Below are 19,127 nucleotides of genomic sequence, written 5' to 3'. Positions count from 1 at the left end.
ACCTCTCATCTCTTCCTGCCTTTCCCCATACCCTTTGTCCATTATGTCCACTTTTCCCAATCCAATGCCACCTCTTCTATGTGGACACTGGATTGGTTGTGTCCATTGCACCTTTATGTCAAGAGGAGGCTCAGATTCCACCTGGATGCTGGATGCAATCCTCCCATTTTCAGTTGTAATCACTCTAGGCTCCATGGTGTGGTGGTTGTCCTTCTTCACCTCCATCTTAGCTGAGTGTGGTAAGTCCAATAAATCAGATTGTAGGTGCTGGAGTCTGTTGAGGCTCAGGATCTGGCTATCACATTGTCAGTCCAGAGATTCAAATCCCCTAAATATATCTTAAACCCCAACATTAACTGCACCTCCAGCACATTAGCATGAAAGTCTTATGAAGGGAGATCCCATCTGAGTCCAGATTCATCACACATAAACACCATTTCCAAAGAGGGGCCATCTGCCCTGGTAGTTAACCCCATCGGCCATGACCATAACTCCCATGAAACTCCACACAATTTAAGCAAAGACTCCCCATTCCCTATCCCCACCCTGCCACAGAGTAACCTGTAATCTAGTTTTTGACTCTCTGAATTCACTTATTGCAATTATTTCGTATCAGTGAGCTCATATAATATTTGTCCTTTTGTGTCTGGCTTATTTCACTCAACATGATGTCCAAGGACCACCGTGTTCCTAGCGGAGCTCTGTCCACTTGGGAAAGAGAGGAACATAAGTAGTAAAATGGCAGAAGGAAGCCGAGGAGGAGGGAAGCGTAGGTGTGGGCTGAGGATGGAATGCCCCGTCCCGGCACACCAGCCTGGGCTGGGGTTGAATTTTATATCCTTCCTCGGTGCCCCCTGCCATAAGGATAGCCCACAGAGTAATGATAACTGCTCCTATTTACTGACAGGTTACAATGGCCAGGCCCTAGCCTGAGAGCTTCATGCAGGATCTGTTGGACAGAGAGGTCAAGACCACAGGCTCTGGAGTTCTTCATGCTGTCAGCAAATTTTATTAAGTGCCTACTCTGTACCAGGCGCTGTTCTAGGAGCTGGAGAAACCGCAGGGCTCTCACAGAGATTACGTCAGAGGCTTCGCTAGAACCAGATCTGGCTTTTAAACCGCCTCTGCCTTTCACTAGATGATTGACCAGGGACACATTGCTTAGCCCCTGCGGGCAGCCTCGGTCTCCCCGTTTCTGTAAAGTGGCCTGACTTTCTTTCCCAGGTCCGGGAGACTGGTACTGGTGGCTCCAGACTCTGCACTCTTGTGGGTAGCAATTCCCCCTGTCCTGGCCAGTCGAAACAGGGTGCCTTTGATAATTTATCTTGAAGGTTAATATGAAGATTAAGTGAGAAGTATGGGTAAAGTTCTTAGAGCAGTGCCCTGCAGCCAGTAAAGGTTGAATAGATCCATAGCTGTTATTTACATTGCTTGAGGTAGTTCCACTTACTGGCCCAGTTTTATAGATAAGAACGCAGAGGGTTGGAGAAGTCCAGTCACCCATAGCCAAGAGGTGATGATAGGATGTGAACCCATTTCAGTCAGACTCCAAATCTTAGCCTCTGAACCACCCTGCAACATTACCCATGCCCTGTCGTGAAGACAGTCAATTCCAGGGGCCACAGACGCTGCACCCTGATGCTGCCAGCATGGTCCTCTCCCAGGGGAGAGCCTCTGAGCCCCCACTGCTGCTCCTGACCTTCCATGCTCTCAGAGGCTCCTGCTTGCTGTTCCTCACGTGAGCTCCCAGTCCTCAGCCTGAGCAGCTGGTAGCCCCATTCCAAGCAGGCAGGACGGCTCTGCTGCCTTCCCTGCCCGGGCCGAGGAAGCTCCTGAAGGACTGGAATGCACTCTCATGTTGCCAAGGCTCCTTCTCGCCTGGCCCCATCCACCCATGAGGAAGACATACGCCAGGGCCCGACTTTCGTTGCCCTAGGCCCTGCCCAGCCTCACGGAACAGACCGCACAGAGGTGGTGGCCATTCATCAGGCCCAGAACCCCTGGAGAGTCCCGAGGTGGCAGGAAGGGGGCTCTGAGCACAAAGGGTAGGTGAGGCAGCACTTGGGGCAGGTCCTCTGCCCACCTGGGGGGCAGCCACAGCTCAGGCGGGCGGAATGATGGGGGGGGGGCAGGCAGGAAGGCATCGCTTCTGCCTGGGGGGTCCCTTCCTTAAGCTGAAACCCTTCCCTTTATGAAACCGAGGCTCAGAAAGGCAAGCAACTTGCCAAGAAGATCACCCAGGTACTTCATCTATTACTTCCATAACTATTTATTGGCTACATACTATGTGCCAGGCACTGTGCTCGATGCTGCAGATAAAGCAGGGAGATTTGATTTGGGCAAATGGCAGAGTCAGGAATTGAACCCAAATCTATCCAAGCTCAGAGTGTGAGCACAACCACGAGGCAGTGTCAGATGTGGATGCCAACCCCGCCCAGGGGTGCTACCCTCATACTTGAGGTACTTCAGGAGGCTTCTTAAGGGTACGCGGAGACTCGTTCCCAGGTGGGGAAACTGGTCCTGGGGGCGGCAGACTCTGCCCTCCTGTAGGTAGCAATCCCCAGTCTCGCCCAGTGGAAACCTCCCTCTCAAGATTTCCTGAGTGTGGGTCAATTCCCTCTAACACTATGCCTCCCGGCGGGAAGCATCATGCAGCTCTGGTGCAGAGGAAAGAGCTCTGGGCTCAATACCAGAGAGGCCTGAATTCAAAGCCCAGCCTTGCTGCCAGTCAGCTGGGTGACCCTGGGCAAGTCACTAAACCTCTGGGACTTCAGGTACCTCATTTGTCAAATGGGAACCACATAACGCGTACCTCACCCTGAGTTTATGGAAGTGTTTTATGTAATTCGAGGTGCCGGGCTAATGTAAGGCCTTGGCTAGTAGACCTCCACTGTGCCTGGTGTTGGATTTAGCATGACACTGTTGCAGCCACTTCCCAGGCGCATGGGCAGTGCCCAAACCCCAGCTACAGCACACCCAGCTCACTGCTAATTTATTATGGCTACCGGGTTTCAGTCAGTGATGGGGTAGGTACAGGTGGAATTCTTGGAACCAGAGTGGAAAAGCTGCACTCTTCCTCAGGAGCTACAGAGTCTGATGGGCTTGACCCCGGACAGACTTGAGTTCAAATTATGGCTTTTCTACTTACTGACAGTATGGTCTTTAACAAGTTACTTGCCCTCTCCAAGCTTCAGGTTCCTCCTTGTAAAATGGAGATAACACACCTGCCTCTCAGAGTTCCTAGGAGGATCAAAGATAACATAGGTGAAGTTTCTAGCAGGTGGAGGCGTATGTTGAAAAGGGGTAATATTTTTGAGATAGACCTATTTTCTTTGGCTCCACATTATTTCCTTTCCCCCATTCAAGCAGGTCATTGGCTCTGTGTGTATTGCCTTAGAAGGCTGAAAATAGGAAAAAGCTGCCTTGGTTCTCAAAAGCCTACATTCTTAAGGCAGGAGTCACAATTCAAATGTCCACATGGAGCCAGTCAGGTGGCCTACTGGAAGTATACTAAGGGGGGGATTGTGCCAAATAGGAGACCCTTTGCCTAGTCCAAAGGGACAGGTGCCTCTCAGCTATAGACATTGCTGCCTCCATGGGAACTGATATGGTTGCCAGCATCCCCACCTCCTGGAATTCAAGCTTTGTGTTGTCTGCTCCCACACTGAATGGGATTGACCAGGGCCAATGTACCCATTAGACAAAGCAGGCCCAGTGCCTAGGGCCCATGATACATTTAGAGGCCTACAAAAATGTTTTAATTTTAATTTATCTTAAAATCAAAAGAAAAAAGTGAATATAACCATAATATATAATAATGAATCCAGCCTGGATTATCTTCATCTTTATACCAATGCAGTCACATTAACATACTTTTTAATATTATTTTATGAAGGAAAGGGCCCAAGAAAGAAAGAGTATCTCAGACCCAAAAGCCATAAGTGGGCCCAGAGACTAACCTGAGTAATCAATAGAATATTGTGGAAAATTATGGTGTGTAACTTCCAAGAATAGGTCAAAAAAGATATTGCACTGTCTTGGCTTACGCAGCCTGTGGGAAGCCAGACATCATGTGAGGATGCTCAAGCAGCACCAAGGTCCATATGGTAAGGGACTAAAGCCTCTTGCCAACAGCCATGGGAGTGAGCCAATTTGAAAGCAAATCCTTCATCTCCAGTCAAACCTTCAGAGGACTGCAAGCCTGGCTGACTACTTGACTACAACCTCATGGGAGAAACTGAGTCAGAACCACTCAGTTAAGCCACTCCTGAATTCCAAACTCACAGACATTATGTGAGAGAATAAATATTCATTGCTGTTTTAAGCTCCTGTGTTTTGGGGTTTGTTATGCAGCAATAGATAGCTAATGCACCATATCTTCTAATTTGTTGTGCAGCAATAGATAGCTAACACACCATATCTTCTAATTTTTCAAGAGAAATGGGAAATTTGGATTTTCATGTGGATGCTCTTAATTTTTAAGTATCAGCCTGGTCTCAGAGGAAAGTTTTTCTATCCAGGGAGTATGGAAGTCATGTTTCTTCCTGTGATGGTTAGGTTAATGTGTCAACTTGGCCAGGTAATGGTGTCCAGTTGTCTGGTCAAGCTAGCAAGGGGCTAATTATAATACAAGGGCATTTCATGGATTTTAATCATCAGTGAGTTGATTGCATAGATGGTTGGTTACATCTACAATCAACTAAGGAGACTGCCATCTCATCTCATCAGTTAAAGTCCTTAAAAGGGGAAGTGATTTCAGCATTCAGAGAGAGAATTCCCATCTCTACTGCAGACAGCCAACATCTCCTGGAAACTCATCAAGGATCTTCATCAGAGTCCCTGGTTTGCAATCTGCCCTGTGGAATTTGGACTTGTGCATCCCCACAGTCACGTGAGACACTTTTTTTTCAATTTATTTTTATTTTTTTTACGTGAGACACTTTTATAAAATCTCATACTATTTACAGATATCTTCTGTCCTGTTTCCCTGGAGAACTCTGACTAATACATCTCCCAAACATTTTTCCCATGCCCCAATCCTCTGTCCCCTGAGGCAGAGATAGCAAACTGGTGGCCCACCAGGGGAAGGTCAAAGAACCCCAGAAGGGGTCTTGAATCCTAGCGGCTGAAATTGCAGACAACATGGCCCCAGGTGAGGCCAGAAGGCAACAGCCCTGAAGAAGGCACGTAGACGGGACCAAAGGACCTCTTGGGAGTAAAGTGAATCGGGTGTCTGAGGACCAGATGGGAACCCCAACACCCTGGATCTCATCACATAAACAAACGCCCAGCCCCTTCATACAGCTCAGGGATGGGAGGGCATGAAACTAACCGAAAGTAAGTTTAAAGTTCCCCAGAGGATGAGGATTCAAAAACAGAAGTGTTGAATTAAAAGCCATGGAAGATTTCTTTTTTCTTTTTAAGATTTATTTATTTTTATTTATTTCTCTCCCCTTCCCCCTGCCCCAGTTGTCTGTTCTCTGTGTCTATTTGCTGCATGTTCTTCTTTGTCGCTTCTATTCTTGTCAGCGGCATGGGAATCTGTGTCTCTGTTTGTCGCATCATCTTGTTGTGTTAGCTCTCCGTGTGTGTGGTGCCATTCCTGGGCAGGCTGCACTTTCTTTCACGGTGGGCGGCTCTCCTTATGGGGTGCACTCCTTGCGTGTGGGGCTCCCCTACATGGGGGACACTCCTGCGTGGCTCGGCACTCCTTGCGCTCATCAGCACTGTGCATGGACCAGCTCCACATGGGTCAAGGAGGCCCGGGGTTTGAACCATGGACCTCCCATGTGGTAGATGGATGCCCTAACCACTGGGCCAAGTCCACTTTCCTGAAAGTTTTCTTTCTTTCACAGGGCTGGGGCTAGGTGGGTGAGTGAGGTGGCTCAGGCACACTGTAAGGAGACAATCACTCCCAAGGTCATGAATGCTGACCTTGTACTTGCACGACCCAGACAGTGAGCACCTCCTGAAAATTTGTACCCTTGAGCCTCTCTTGCGTCACCCCAGACCCAGCCTTGTTCTTTCATATCTGAATTTATGGACCCAGATTCCAACCCATTCTAAGGTACTAGGTAATAATAACAGCCATCAGCCCAGAGAGTTTACAGCGGAACAAGCTCTTGATATTCAAGGTATTTTAAAAGCATTTATTTCTTTCCTCACACAAAGTACGTAGAGCCTCCTCTTAACCCCTCACCCCTACCCAGGCACGGACAAAGGCCCTGCCTCCTCAGTGGGCATCCTCCCACCTAGAGGGACAGTGGCATCCTTGGAGCACACCCAAGGCCAGCCAGACTGATAAATGAAACCTGCAACAGTGGCTAGAGACAAAAAATAAACAAATCCAGGAAGGAGGCAGAGGAAGGCCAGCCAGGAGGGTAAACGAGCAGGCTCCAATTGTCTGAATCCAGTCCATACTAAATTAAGCACAAAATATGAGTGTCTCAAAATCCAAATGAGAACTGCTCCATGTGAATTTCACCTTTGACCTTCACAAGCAGAATGGGTCTTTGCACATTCTAGGAGCATCCTGAGTGCCTTCCCTAAAATGGAACAGCAGCAGCAAAAAACAGAAGAAAAAGAAAGAAGGAGGGGGCCTGAAAAGATGTGAGGTCCTATGCAAGCAGCCTTCTGTGAGCAGAAATGTGTCTGGGAGGAGAAGCAAAGAGAGTGATTGCTCCCCCATCACATTCTCCAGAAGTGGAATCTTAAACAATAATGTAATACATTTTTGTTGATGACAAGTAAGGCCATGATGAAAAGTTGTTCAGGAAAGACATGTGAAAGTAAAATCAGGAGACCCCTAGAAAAGGCAATCAGTCACCCATGAGGTACCATTATTTTTTAAAATTTGTGCTTATGTATTTGTTATATATATATTATATATTTTGTTATACATCTTTGTAATGAAATTTGCCATTTTAACCATTTTTAGGTCTATAATTCAGTGACATCAATTACACTTACAATGTTGTGCTACCATCACCACCGTCCATTAGCAAAACTTTTTCATCACCCAAAACAGAAACTCTGTACCCATTAAGCAGTAATTCCCATTGCCCCTCCCCCCAGCCCCAGCTAACCTCTCATCTACTGTCTCTATAAATTTGTTTATTTTTTGCATTTGGCTTATTTCATTTAGCATTTTTCAAGTTTCATCTATATTGTAGCATGCAACAACATTTCAGTCCTTGGGAAGCAGATTTGGCTCAATTGATAGAGCTTCCATCTACCACATGGGAGGTTCAGGGTTCAAACCCCAGGCCTCCTTGACCTGTGTGGAGCTGGCCCACGCGCAGTGCTGATGCCTCAAGGAGTGCTGTGCCATGCAAGGGTGTCCCCCACGTAGGGGAGCCCAACACGCAAGGAGTGCACCCCACATGGAGAGCCTCCCTGTGTGAAAAAAAGTGCAGCCCACCCAGGAATGGCGCCGCACACACGGAGAGCTGATGCAGCAAGATGATGCAACAAAAAGAGACACAGATTCCCAGTGCTGCTGGCAAGAATGCAAGCAGACACAGGACACACAGTGAATGGACACAGAGAGCAGACAATGGGGCAGGGTGGGCAGGGGGAAGGGGAGAGAAATAAATAAAAAAGAAATCTTTCAGTCCTCCCTATGGCTGAATAATATTCCACTATATGTGTACACCTCATTTTGTTTATCCTTTCATCTATTGATGGACATGTGGGTTGTTTCCACCTTCGGCTATTGTGGATAATAATGCCGCTATGAACACTGAAATACAAGTATTTGTTTGAATTCTTGCTTTCAATTCTTTTTGAAATACCTAGAAGTGGGATTGCTAACGTAATCTCAGGGTTCTCCAGAGAAACAGAAATGACAAGAGATTATCTCTATCATTTCTATCTACACATATATCTATATATGAGATTTATTTGTAGGAATTGTCTCACATGACTGTGGCAATTGACAAGCCTGAATTCCACAGGGCAGGCCACAAGCTGGAAATTATGATGAAAGTGAAGTTGTATCCCCCTGGAGAAGCTGGATGACTGAAGAAGAGACAGACATTCTTCTTTCTGACTTCTGAAACCTTCCATTCTGCTTTCTTTTTATTTATTTATTTATTTTTAAATTTCTCTTCCCCTCTCCCCTCCCCCCCCCTTGCCTGCTCTGTGTCCATTCACTTTGTGTTCCTCCGTGACCGCTTCTGTCCTTATCAGCGGCACCGGGAATCTGTGTTTCTTTTTGTTGTGTCATCTTGTTGTGTCAGCTCTCCGTGCGTGCTGGGCGGCTCTCCTTACCGAGCACACTCCTTGCGCGAGGGGCTCCCCTACGTGGGGACACCCCTGTGTGGCAGGGCACTCCTTGCGTGCATCAGCACTGTGCATGGGCCAGCTCCACACGGGTCAAGGAAACCCGGGGTTTGAACCACAGACCTCCCATGTGGCAGGCAGATGCCCTATCCATTGGGCCAAGTCCTCTTCCCTCTTTTCTGCTAAGATCTCTAACTGGCTGGATGAGGAGACTCCTCATTGCTGAGGGCAATCACCTTTGTTGACTGTAGATGCAATCAACTGACAAATGATGTAAATTCATCTACAAAATACCCTCTCAGTAACAATCAGGCCAGTACTTGCCTGACCAAACAACTAGATGCCATCACCTAGCCAAGGTGATGCAGGAAACTAACCATCATCACTGCGTCATACATTAGTTCTGTTTTTAACTTTGAGAGGCACTGCCAAACTGCTTTTCATAGCAGGATTTTACATTCCCACCAGCAATGCAGAGGGTTCCAGTGTCCCCATGTCCTCTCCTGAGGTTCCTTTTTAACATATTTGCTCTCCTGACAGTCACTCCATCCCTACCCAAAGCTCCTTTCCCTTGATCTTAGAATAAGACTAGGGAAGCAGATTTGGCCCAGTGATTAGGGCATCCGCTTACCATGCGGGAGGTCCGTGGTTCAAACCACAGGCCTCCTTGATCCGTGTGGAGCTGGCCCATGTGCAGTGCTGATGCGCACAAGGAGTGCCCTGCCACACAGGGGTGTCCCTTGCATAGGGGAGCCCCAAGCGCAAGAAGTGCGCCCCGTAAGGAGAGCCGCCCAGCGCGAAAGAAAGTGCAGCCTGCCCAGGAATGGTGCTGCACACACGGAGAGCTGACACAGCAAGATGACACAACAAAAAGAAACACAGATTCCCGGTGCTGCTAATAAGGATAGAAGTGGTTACAGAAGAACACACAGCAAATGGACACAGAGAGCAGACAACTGGGGGGAGGGAGGGAGAGAAATAAATAAAAAATACATCTTTTTTTAAAAAAGAATAAGACTATAGGAGTGCTGTGGCTAAAGTGGTTGAGTGCCTGCCTCCCACATGAGAAGTTCCAGGTTTGGTTCCCAGTGCCACCTGAAAAAGCAAAACAAATGATAAAAAAACCAACTCAGAGAAGCCAAAGAGGCTCAGTGGTTGAGCACCAGCTTCCCACTTCCACATACAAGGTCCCAGGTTCAATTCCTGGTACCAGGTACCTAAAATAAAGACTATAGCTCTTTTCCAGGAAATGTGCTAAATGCAGGTTCACAGGCACACTCCAGAGACATGGCCTCAGCAGGCCTGCGGTGGAGCCCAGGAACCTACCCAAGAAGAAAGCAACGCTGGGGACCCCAGCTCACACTTTGAGCCACGCTGACTACTCTCAGCAACAAAGTTAACTCCCCTGGGCTGTCCCAGTCTGGGAAACAACCGTCATCATCTCCATTCCCCCTTTCCCTCTCCAAATCCTGGGGAAGATTCCTGAAATTACGAACAGAAAAATTAAGTGGTGATAATATACTTATCCCCTGAAAAAATGACTCTTCCCTTCCTTTTTTAGGCACTTGCTGTTAAGTGTGTTTGCCACATTAACAGGATAAGGGAGAAGTTTGGTGGGTAGAGTTTGAGGACAGAGGGAGCACATTCAGGAGCCATGGCAAACTGAACATACCTGTGCAATGAAGATAAAATGAGAATCATAAGCTAAAGTGACAGAGAAAACAGCATTTGGTTTGCATACTAGTCCAGAACACTTCCATTTGCAACTCTAATAATAATGATGTCCTCATGAGCCATGCCCTGTGCTAAGTGCTTCATTCATTAATTCATTAAAAGATATATTTACATGTGAATTAGTGCAAGCAGAAACAAGGACAATGATGTAAACAGAGGCCTCTTTTGCAGAGAGCAGGCCAGCCAAGCAGCACAGCCTGTGGGTTAGCCCATGAGTCTGGTGTCAATGGCCTCAGGTTCAAGTCCAGGCTCTTATTTATAAACTGCATGACCTCAGTTTTCTCATCTGTCTAATGAGGAAGGTCTTACCCCGCAGGACTGCTCTGATCTAAATGAGATGATACACAAAGAGCTCTTAGCACAGTACCTGGCCTGTAATGAAACACCTTACAAGTGTTTCTAATTGTTGTTGCTATTATTGTTGTGGCTGCCAGAGCAGAGTGTGGGCTCTCTGTCCTGAAATAGGGCGAGTTGGGTTTGAAGTCCACTTCTACTTTTCATATTACCAGGAAGATCCAAAGGGACCCCAAGGGCTGTGTCAGTGTCACTGCTGAAGTGGAGTCCTGAGCTGGAAGCAACCTGCCATCTTCTGCTCCCTGCTTCCCTCTGACAGGTGAGACGAATGGATGGATGGCTCTCCCTGCACCAGAGAGCATGATCTGAAAATAAGTATGAGGTTGCTTTAAGAATTTAAGGAGGTAGTAGACATAAAGGGTCTGATACACATCACATATTCCAGAAGTATTAGGCATTATTATTATCTATAATCTTCATAGGGTATTTGCTGCAATGTCTCTAAAAACATAACTTCATTAATAATAATTAACATTAATTGAGCTCTTGCCTCAAGGGTCATCTCTTGCATCTGGACGCCCAAGATCTTGCCCTACTTTTTCAGATAATGGCACTCCATTTTCCTTTGGGGAACTGCCTGCCTCCAATCAGTCCTCTCTTCCAGCCCCTGACAGCCCTGTTAGAGCCTAATTAGCCAAGACCACCAGGAATCGAGACTGTTGTCTAAGTCAGGCTCGGTGCAGTGATGGGGGGCACTCCAGACCACCTGTGGAATGCTGCTCACTTGACAAAAAGAAGAGAAACTCTTTTGTAAGGTTTAGGCTCTCACTCAAGGATTCCAAGGAAGGTCTAAGGGGAGCAGGGACCAGTGCTAGATTGGTTGCTGTTTTTGACAAAGGATTAAGAAAAGCAGGGAGATTACTAGGGATTGAGAGCTATCATGGGACAAGGCTGGCTGAGCAGTTGAGTGTCCCCATTAATAGGTGAGAAAAGCAAAGCAGGTCTGGGGATGTCCTAAGTAAGAAAGCAATGGTCACTGAGAGAGGGGATCCTTATGGCCTCCTCACAACTGCTGCAGGACTTTGGAAGAAACACTGTTTCCTGTCAGCTTGGTAGCTGATTTTGTATTCTCTATCCTCCCAGACTTGTTTCCTTTTCAATCTAAGCTGATTTTCATTTTCAGTCTCAGACCAGGTTTTATTCTTTCAGCTCCAACAGTAACTTTGTTGTTGTTATTGTGGTTTTAAGTAAACTTTATTTCAACTTCAAAATATAAAATAAAGACAAAAGGCAGCTTAACAAATTATGGAAGAATTACTTTAAAAAATTATATCCAGGCACATTTATCTCATTTAATCCTAAAAACAAACTCAATTGTTTCTCCAGTGTTCAAAGAGTTATAGACTGGTTAAATAACATGACTCATGGGAAGGCTGATGCTACAGCCTAGATGTGAGACATGGGGTGGGGGATGGATGAGAAAAAGGCAAATCTCTGGATGTTACAAAGGAATAACTGGGAAATGCTGAGAATGGACACCCCTCAAATATCCTCTAGAGCTGGGCTTCTAAAACTTGAAAGTGGAGGCAAGTGGATCTCCTGGGGACTTTGTTAAAAGGCAAATTCTGATTCAGTAGCTCTGGGGCTGAGATTCCGCCTTTCTAACATAAGCGATTGGGATTGTGATGCTCCTAGACCAGAACCATGTTGAAGTTAGCAACCTGCCTTCTTTTTAATGACTGCATTGCATTCCATCTTATGGGGTACAATACTTTAAATAAAAGTATTTATTTAATACTTTATTTAGCCTGATTGATGGGCATCTAGGTTGTTTCTAATATTTTCCCTTAACAAGCTGGGTTCCAGGGAATGCCCTTCTAGAAGGAAATGGGAACCGGACTTCCTTTTGTTGGGGAGTGGCTTCCGCCCCTTCCTCCTCCTTTCTTTTGCCCCTCTGCTTCCCCGTAGAGTGGCCTGTATATACAGGCCGTGTCCTGTATTTTGTCTTGTATCCTGCATTGACTTTGTCAGTATGCCCAAGGGTCCTGTAGCCTGCTTTTATCAGTAAATTACACATATTTGTCAGCTAGAGCTGTTTTCCTCCACAGTAATTGGCAGCGACATCACTTCAATAGCAGCACGAGCTGAAAAGCGCACCTCCACAAATAAAAGGTCTGGGCTGTCCCTGTGGTCACTCCTGCACAGTTGGCCCAGGGAAGACGAAAAGGGGAGCTGGGAATTAAAGGCACTTATTTTTCATATTCAAGAAAGGAAAACACTGCTCTTTGATCAAAGTCCCAAGTCGTGAACAAGTAACCACCTGTTAATTAGAGATGACTTTGGACCAGTGCACACGTCCTGAAAGCCAATCTACCAGCTTCACTCCAGGAACTAGTCTTCCGAAAGTCAACCAATCAGTGACAGCCCCTTGCTTCCAGACAACAGCCAATCAGCGAATGTCTCACACCATGCATCTGAAAATCAGCCAGTCAAACGCAGCCTTACTCCAGTGAGGACACCAATACAGGTGAAAGTCCTTGGTCAATCCTAAATATTTCTGAAAACCCACCAATCCCTGAATGTCAGGTTTCTCAAAGCTTTGCCTATGATAAGCTCTGGCTCTGTCCGGGAAGGTTCACTTTTATCCCCACAGCAGATAATGAGTTCAATTTATTGTTAGTTTGCAAGTTTGCAATTCTTTTTTTTTTTTTGAGATTTATTTTTTTTTATTTATTCCCCTCTCTTTCCCCCAGTTGTCTGTTCTCTGTGTCCATTTGCTGAGTCGTCTTCTTTGTCCACTTCTGTTGTTGTCAGCGGCACAGGAATCTGTGTCTATTTTTGTTGCATCATGTTGTTGTGTCAGTTCTCTGTGTGGGCGGCACCATTCCTGGGCAGGCTGCACTTTCTTTTGTGCTGGGTGGCTCTCCTTGCGTGCACTCCTTGCACGTGGGGCTCCCCTACGCGGGGGACACCCCTGCGTGGCAGGGCACTCCTTGCACGCATCAGCACTGCACATGGGCCAGCTCCACACGGGTCAAGGAGGCCCGGGGTTTGAACCACGGATCTCCCATGTGGTAGACGGATGCCCTATCCGCTGGGCCAAGTTCACTTCCCTGCAATTCTTTTTAACAGTTCCACGCCTGTTCACAGTTATGAGTTTGGATTTGTGAGTGGCAGATGCACTGTCTTGGCCGTGAGTTTATCAAATTCAATCTCTTTGACTCAGGTTAGTTTCTATTATTGGTTTTTCATTTGTGTTTATTAGAACCCAAAGGGACTAAAATGCGAGTACAAAGTTGGTGATGAACATTCTAAGCAGTGAACATTTATTAAACAATGAAAAAACCCAATCTCAGTGTACAACTGTTCATTTAGTATTAAAAATGGTGGCAAGTCAGATGGAAACCAGCATACATAAACAGCTAGGCATATGTATTCTTTTCTCAACTAGTTCTAAAGAAACAAGTAAACTAACAAACTTTCGGATTAAGAGAAATTCAGATGAAGAAGATAAAAGTAATTGCAGAAATTGTAATGGCCTTCTGCACTAATTATCATCATCAGTCTTGAAACTGCCACCATCTAACCCAATTAGCTCTGAAGTGGCCCCTCCCTTACTGACTTGCAGAAGTTTCCATTTCCTTTGTTTTGAACCCTCACCTCCTCATGTGTATTCATAAGAAGCTTGCTGTTCCAAAGACAAGTGACTGTTTCTTCTCCTTTTGCAGCACCTGCTAAAGCCGGTACTGGCCAGCTCTAGCCACAACAGCATGTGCCGTCAGGAGAAGCCCTTATATAATAATTACACTAGTAAAATCACACCCACTGATCATGCTAAGCTGCCATTTTTGAACACGTGACTGTGAAGCAGCATGATCTCAAACTGAGCATGCTCCACTTAAGCCTACCCCTTAATCCACTCACCCTGCCGCATCCTAAACCTTTCCCTTAGACCCGCCTACCCAAAACTTCATAAATGCCTCAAACTTTTCCAGTTGGGGGAAACAGACCTGAGGCATGCCTACTGTCTCCTTGCTGGGCTGGCCTTGCAATACACTCTTTTCTTGAAATCCTGGTGTCATGGGATTGAGCTGGGTAGCACTGGGTAGCAAGCCCAGTTGGGCCATAACAGTCTTTCAAATCAAATGACTGAACATACTGCTGCCAGGACTATTTTCTGGTTCCAAAATTGCAAGCAAATTTCCAAATGCTAGGATGAAATCTAATAAAAATTGTAATAGCTCCATTTATTATTACACAGATCATCAAAGATCTAAACATCTCTCCTTTTTATGGCATAGCCAATGGATGCAAGCAGTCACAATGCAGAAATAATTTTTCCTTTGTGCAATATTCTTTGGTTAAAGGCTTGCTTATAAGGCTATTGAGAATAAAATCTCTTCCAAATGAGACTTCAGATACAAAAGCAAATTTTTGCAGACTCTCTTATTGAGCTGGTAGTTAAGGAGAAAATGTTTACAAATGCAACTTTTAGTGGATGTTTGTATAAAAGTGCAATGTTTATTCAAAGTCGAAGGCAGGCATGAATGATGCTATGGAAGGTGCTAGCTGCCCTGCCATAGTCTGCATAATGCTTCTCAAACAGCAGCTGCTGTCCTGTTAGCACTGAGGTACTTGCATGAAACTATTCTACTTCAGCATTTATTCTCTTCTGAACTGAGTAATGTAAGATTTTTGTGGTTTTGTTGGCATCCAATATTCTTCATTTCTCTTGCATTCAAAAAGCCACTGGCTCTCTTTAACACAGTTGAGAGAATCCCCTATTTATTTGAAGCATTAAAATTATATTTTAATTCTGAAGAAAAGATCCCCCAAATTCTTTTTGACTTTTTAAATAACTCATTGAATAAAGTGTAACGAGCTTTGGGGGCGGGGGGGGGGGGTGATATTTATGTATTTTCTCATTCATTCACTCAACTGGGAAATCGAAAAGGATTTAGGCTGGGTTCAGGGGACCCAAGTGAAGTCACAGGCTCTGTATCCATCTTCTTCTCTTGGTTCTGCTTATCTTACTGACAGTTCCATGCTTTCTTGGGTTTTACAACTCAAAATAACAGTAGAAAGAGTGGGACGTCTGCCTTCTGAGCAGGGACCTTAGTGTCGTGCATGAGGAGTGAGTTCAAAGTGGGTGATGTCGAGAAGGGCAGAAGATTTTTGTTGAGAAGTGTGCCCAGTGCACACTGTGGAAAAAAGAGAGGCAGGCACAAAACTGGGCCGGATCTGCCCGGAGGACAGGTCAGGTCCCTGGATTCTCCTCCACAGACACCAATGAGAGCAAAGCGCCACCTGGGAGAGGAGACACTGATGGAGTATTTGGAGAATCCCAAGAAATACTTCCCTGGAACAAAATTTATCTTTGCTGGCATTAGGAAGGCAGAATGAACAGACTTTGATAGCTTATCTCAAAAAAGCTAGTAAGACTTGGTCACTGCATCATTTATTACAAAACAGAAATGTCTTGTGACTTTTTTACATGTACTTTATTTAAATTGATCTCATACACCAGAATTCAGATCATGAATGGCAGATAGGATATTTCTGTTAGGCAGTTCTGAGTTTAAGACTTTTTAAATGTTGATAGTAATTCTGGTTCAGCAAATGTTATCACTATTGAGAACTCACCTGTGTTTCGACTGGTGTTCATCAGCCTGTTTAAAGGCAGGTGCTGAAAATGAGGTAGCTATGTCCACTTATCTTTCGGGTCTTAACTATGTCGCTCTTTAAAATTCCCTGTATCTGAAATGTTGCCTTTTAATGAACAAAAGGCATTTTGGTGTGGCTTGTGTATAATACTAAGTAAAGAATGCTGAACCCTTCTCACATTTTAGAGATGTTCTATAAGGTTGGGTGCTTTAAAATGTCAGTGTGGGGAAGCGGACTTGGCCCAATGGGAGGTCTGTGGTTCATCTACCACATGGGAGGTCTGTGGTTCAAAGCCCAGGCCTCCTTGACCCGAGCTGGCCCATGTACAGCGCTGATGCATGCACGGAGTACCCTGCCACACCGGGGTGTCCCCCACGTAGGGGAGCCTCACATGCAAGGAGTGTGCCCCGTAAGGAGAGCCGCCCAGCGCAAAAGAAAGCGCAGCCTGCCCAAGAATGGCACCGCACACACAGAGAGCTGACACAGCAAAATGACACAACAAAAAGAAACACAGATTCCCGGTGCTGCTAATAAGGATAGAAGCGGTCACAGAAGAACGCACAGTGAATGGACACAGAGAGAAGACAACTGGGGGGGGGGGAGAGAAATAAATAAAAAATAAATCTTAAAAAAAAAAAAGTCAGTGTGGGGAAGTGGATGTGGCTCAACAGATAGAGCATCCACCTACCATATAGGAGGTCCAAGGGTTTGATACTCAGGACCTCCTGGCTTGTGTGGTGAGCTGGCCCACGTGCAGTGCTGATGCGCGCAAGGAGAGCCAGCCCACGCAGGGATGCCCCCACATAAAAGTATCCCCTGTGCAAGGAGTGGCCCCTGTGCAAGGAGAGCTGCCCCACACGAAACCTCCCGCCCAGAAGTGGTGCCACACACACAGAGAGCTGATGCAGCAAGATGACACAACAAAAAGAGACACAGATCCCCAATGCCGCCTGATGAGAATACAAGCGGACACAGAAGAACACACAGTGAATGGACACAGAGAGCAGACAATGGGGGGGGGGAGGGAGAAATAAATAAAAAATCTTTTTAAAAAATGTCAGTGTGACGAGATAGAGCAGCAAGTTTAAATCTGCTTCTAAATTCTTTACTATCTAAGACTAAATTGTAATTCAGGGTTGTCTTTAAACTGCTACTCAAAACCCCATAAAATTGTAGTTACTCTCTATGTGTGGTTGGTAATGGTGAGTGGCAGTTTAAAAATATTTTATGAGGGGAGCAGATATGGCTCAAGCAGTTGAGCCCCTGCTTCCCACATGGGAGGTCCCAGGTTCAGCTGTCTCCTAATAAAAAAATAAAAACAAACAAGCAAAACAAATGAAAAAACCAACCTAGGGGAGCCGATGTGGCTCAGTGGTTGAATGCTGGCTCCCCACATACAACTTCCCAGGTTCAATCCCGAGCCCCTGGTACCTCAAAAAATAAAATAATATTTATGAATCCCAAAAAGAAAAAGATTGTGTTTGTAGGCTGGTCCACTCCTTTGGGTGTGAGATCTTTTCAATGGGACTACCTCAGTGAGGCGTAACTCAGGTTGAGTCTCCACCCGGTTGCTGGGTCTGATGAAAACCAGAGACATGGAAAAGAGAGCGCCACCATTTTTTATGCCGCCACGTAAGTGAGAAGAGAGGCTCACAGAGCCGAGGCACCCAGGGAGAGATGTGTCTTGTGCCTAAGAGTTGTAGGTGAAATCGGGAAGAAAGTGGAATAGTGAGCCCAAGAGAGAAGGCACAGTAAGAGACAAGCCCTGTGCCTGGTTGCCCACAGCTGAGCTTCGGAAGACAGAACAGCCCGGAGGGGAAAGCAGAGCCCAGGCGGACACTGCCTGACGTCTTGCTTCAACACGTGGCAGCTGACTTGGGTGAGAAAGCACCTCTTATGGTTCCTTGAGTTGGACTTTTAACAGCTTTGGAACTGTAAGCTTTTACCCCAAATAAATACCCTTTATAAAAGCCAACACATTTCTGGTATTTTGCATCTGCAGCCCAGTGGCAAACTAATACATGGTGCTTTTGCCAATTTATTATAGGGATTAAAGTAGAGGCGACAGACCATTAGGACAAGTTTGTAAATGATATGATCCTAAGACTTAAAATGATTAACACGCACACACATACCCAGGGGGGAAAAGATCTCAGGAGAAGTCTATCTCCCACTTCCCCCTTCAAAAATGAAACCCAGCGTAAACCCTGAGGAGGACCGGAGGCATCTCTAACAGTGAGTCATGTTTTTAATTTCAAGTCAAAGAAGACTCTGCTAACAGTGGATTGAAGCCTAAACCATAAGGGCATCTATTAATTACTCATGAGAAGTCTAGAAACAGTCCCAGGGCTGGTCAAGTATCCCCGACTCAAGTTCTTTCTAGACTTCACTCCATTCTTAAGCTTGTTATCTCATGGTCAGAGTAGGGCTGCCTCCCCTCCAGGCATCACATTTGCCTTCAAGGCAAAAATGAAAGGGACGGAGATAGCCAGATTGTTTCTTAAGCATGAATCTTTCCTCAGAAGTAAATTATGTTCCCAGAAGCCACCCTTTATCGCACTGGTCTGAACTAGGTTACCTGACCGCCACCTAGCTGGGAGAGAAGTTGAGAGAGTATTTGGTTTTCCAGCTCCTACGACAGGAAATAGCAAGGGAGAAGGGGGCTTATGAACGAATGGCTGTTGGGTTCAGCTGGTCAACAGCGTCTTCCACACCTGTCCAGCCCTGAACCAGTCACAGTCGGGGGTATGAGAATTCTCTAATTGGTGAGGCCCTAGCTCAGAAGCGTAGTGCCAGGAATGAACCACATGGACTATGCAGGATTATTGGGCATGCGGGTGGGTTGTATGTGCAAAGGAAGGGCATATTGGAGGATACAAAAAAGATGTCTACTAGAAGAGCTGCAGTGTTCCATTGTACGAATGAACTCAGAATTCTTTTCATCAGCAAACTTTAGTCAGAAGACGAAGCTGACAGGCTAGGTGCTGGAAACAGGTAAACACGGGCACAGAGTGGGAGGAGCACAAAGAGGGCAAAGGGTTAAAACTAGAGAGCATGGCGAGCAGACTGTGAAGGCATCAATTCTGCCCGTGAGCCTAACCAGGGTCTCACCAGGGGAAGCAGACCCTTATCAAGCTGGGCTGGAGCTGCAG

This window comes from Dasypus novemcinctus, chromosome 2, assembly GCF_030445035.2.
Source record: "Dasypus novemcinctus isolate mDasNov1 chromosome 2, mDasNov1.1.hap2, whole genome shotgun sequence".
Lineage (NCBI taxonomy): Eukaryota > Metazoa > Chordata > Mammalia > Cingulata > Dasypodidae > Dasypus > Dasypus novemcinctus.
Note: the sequence above shows the minus strand (reverse complement) of the source record.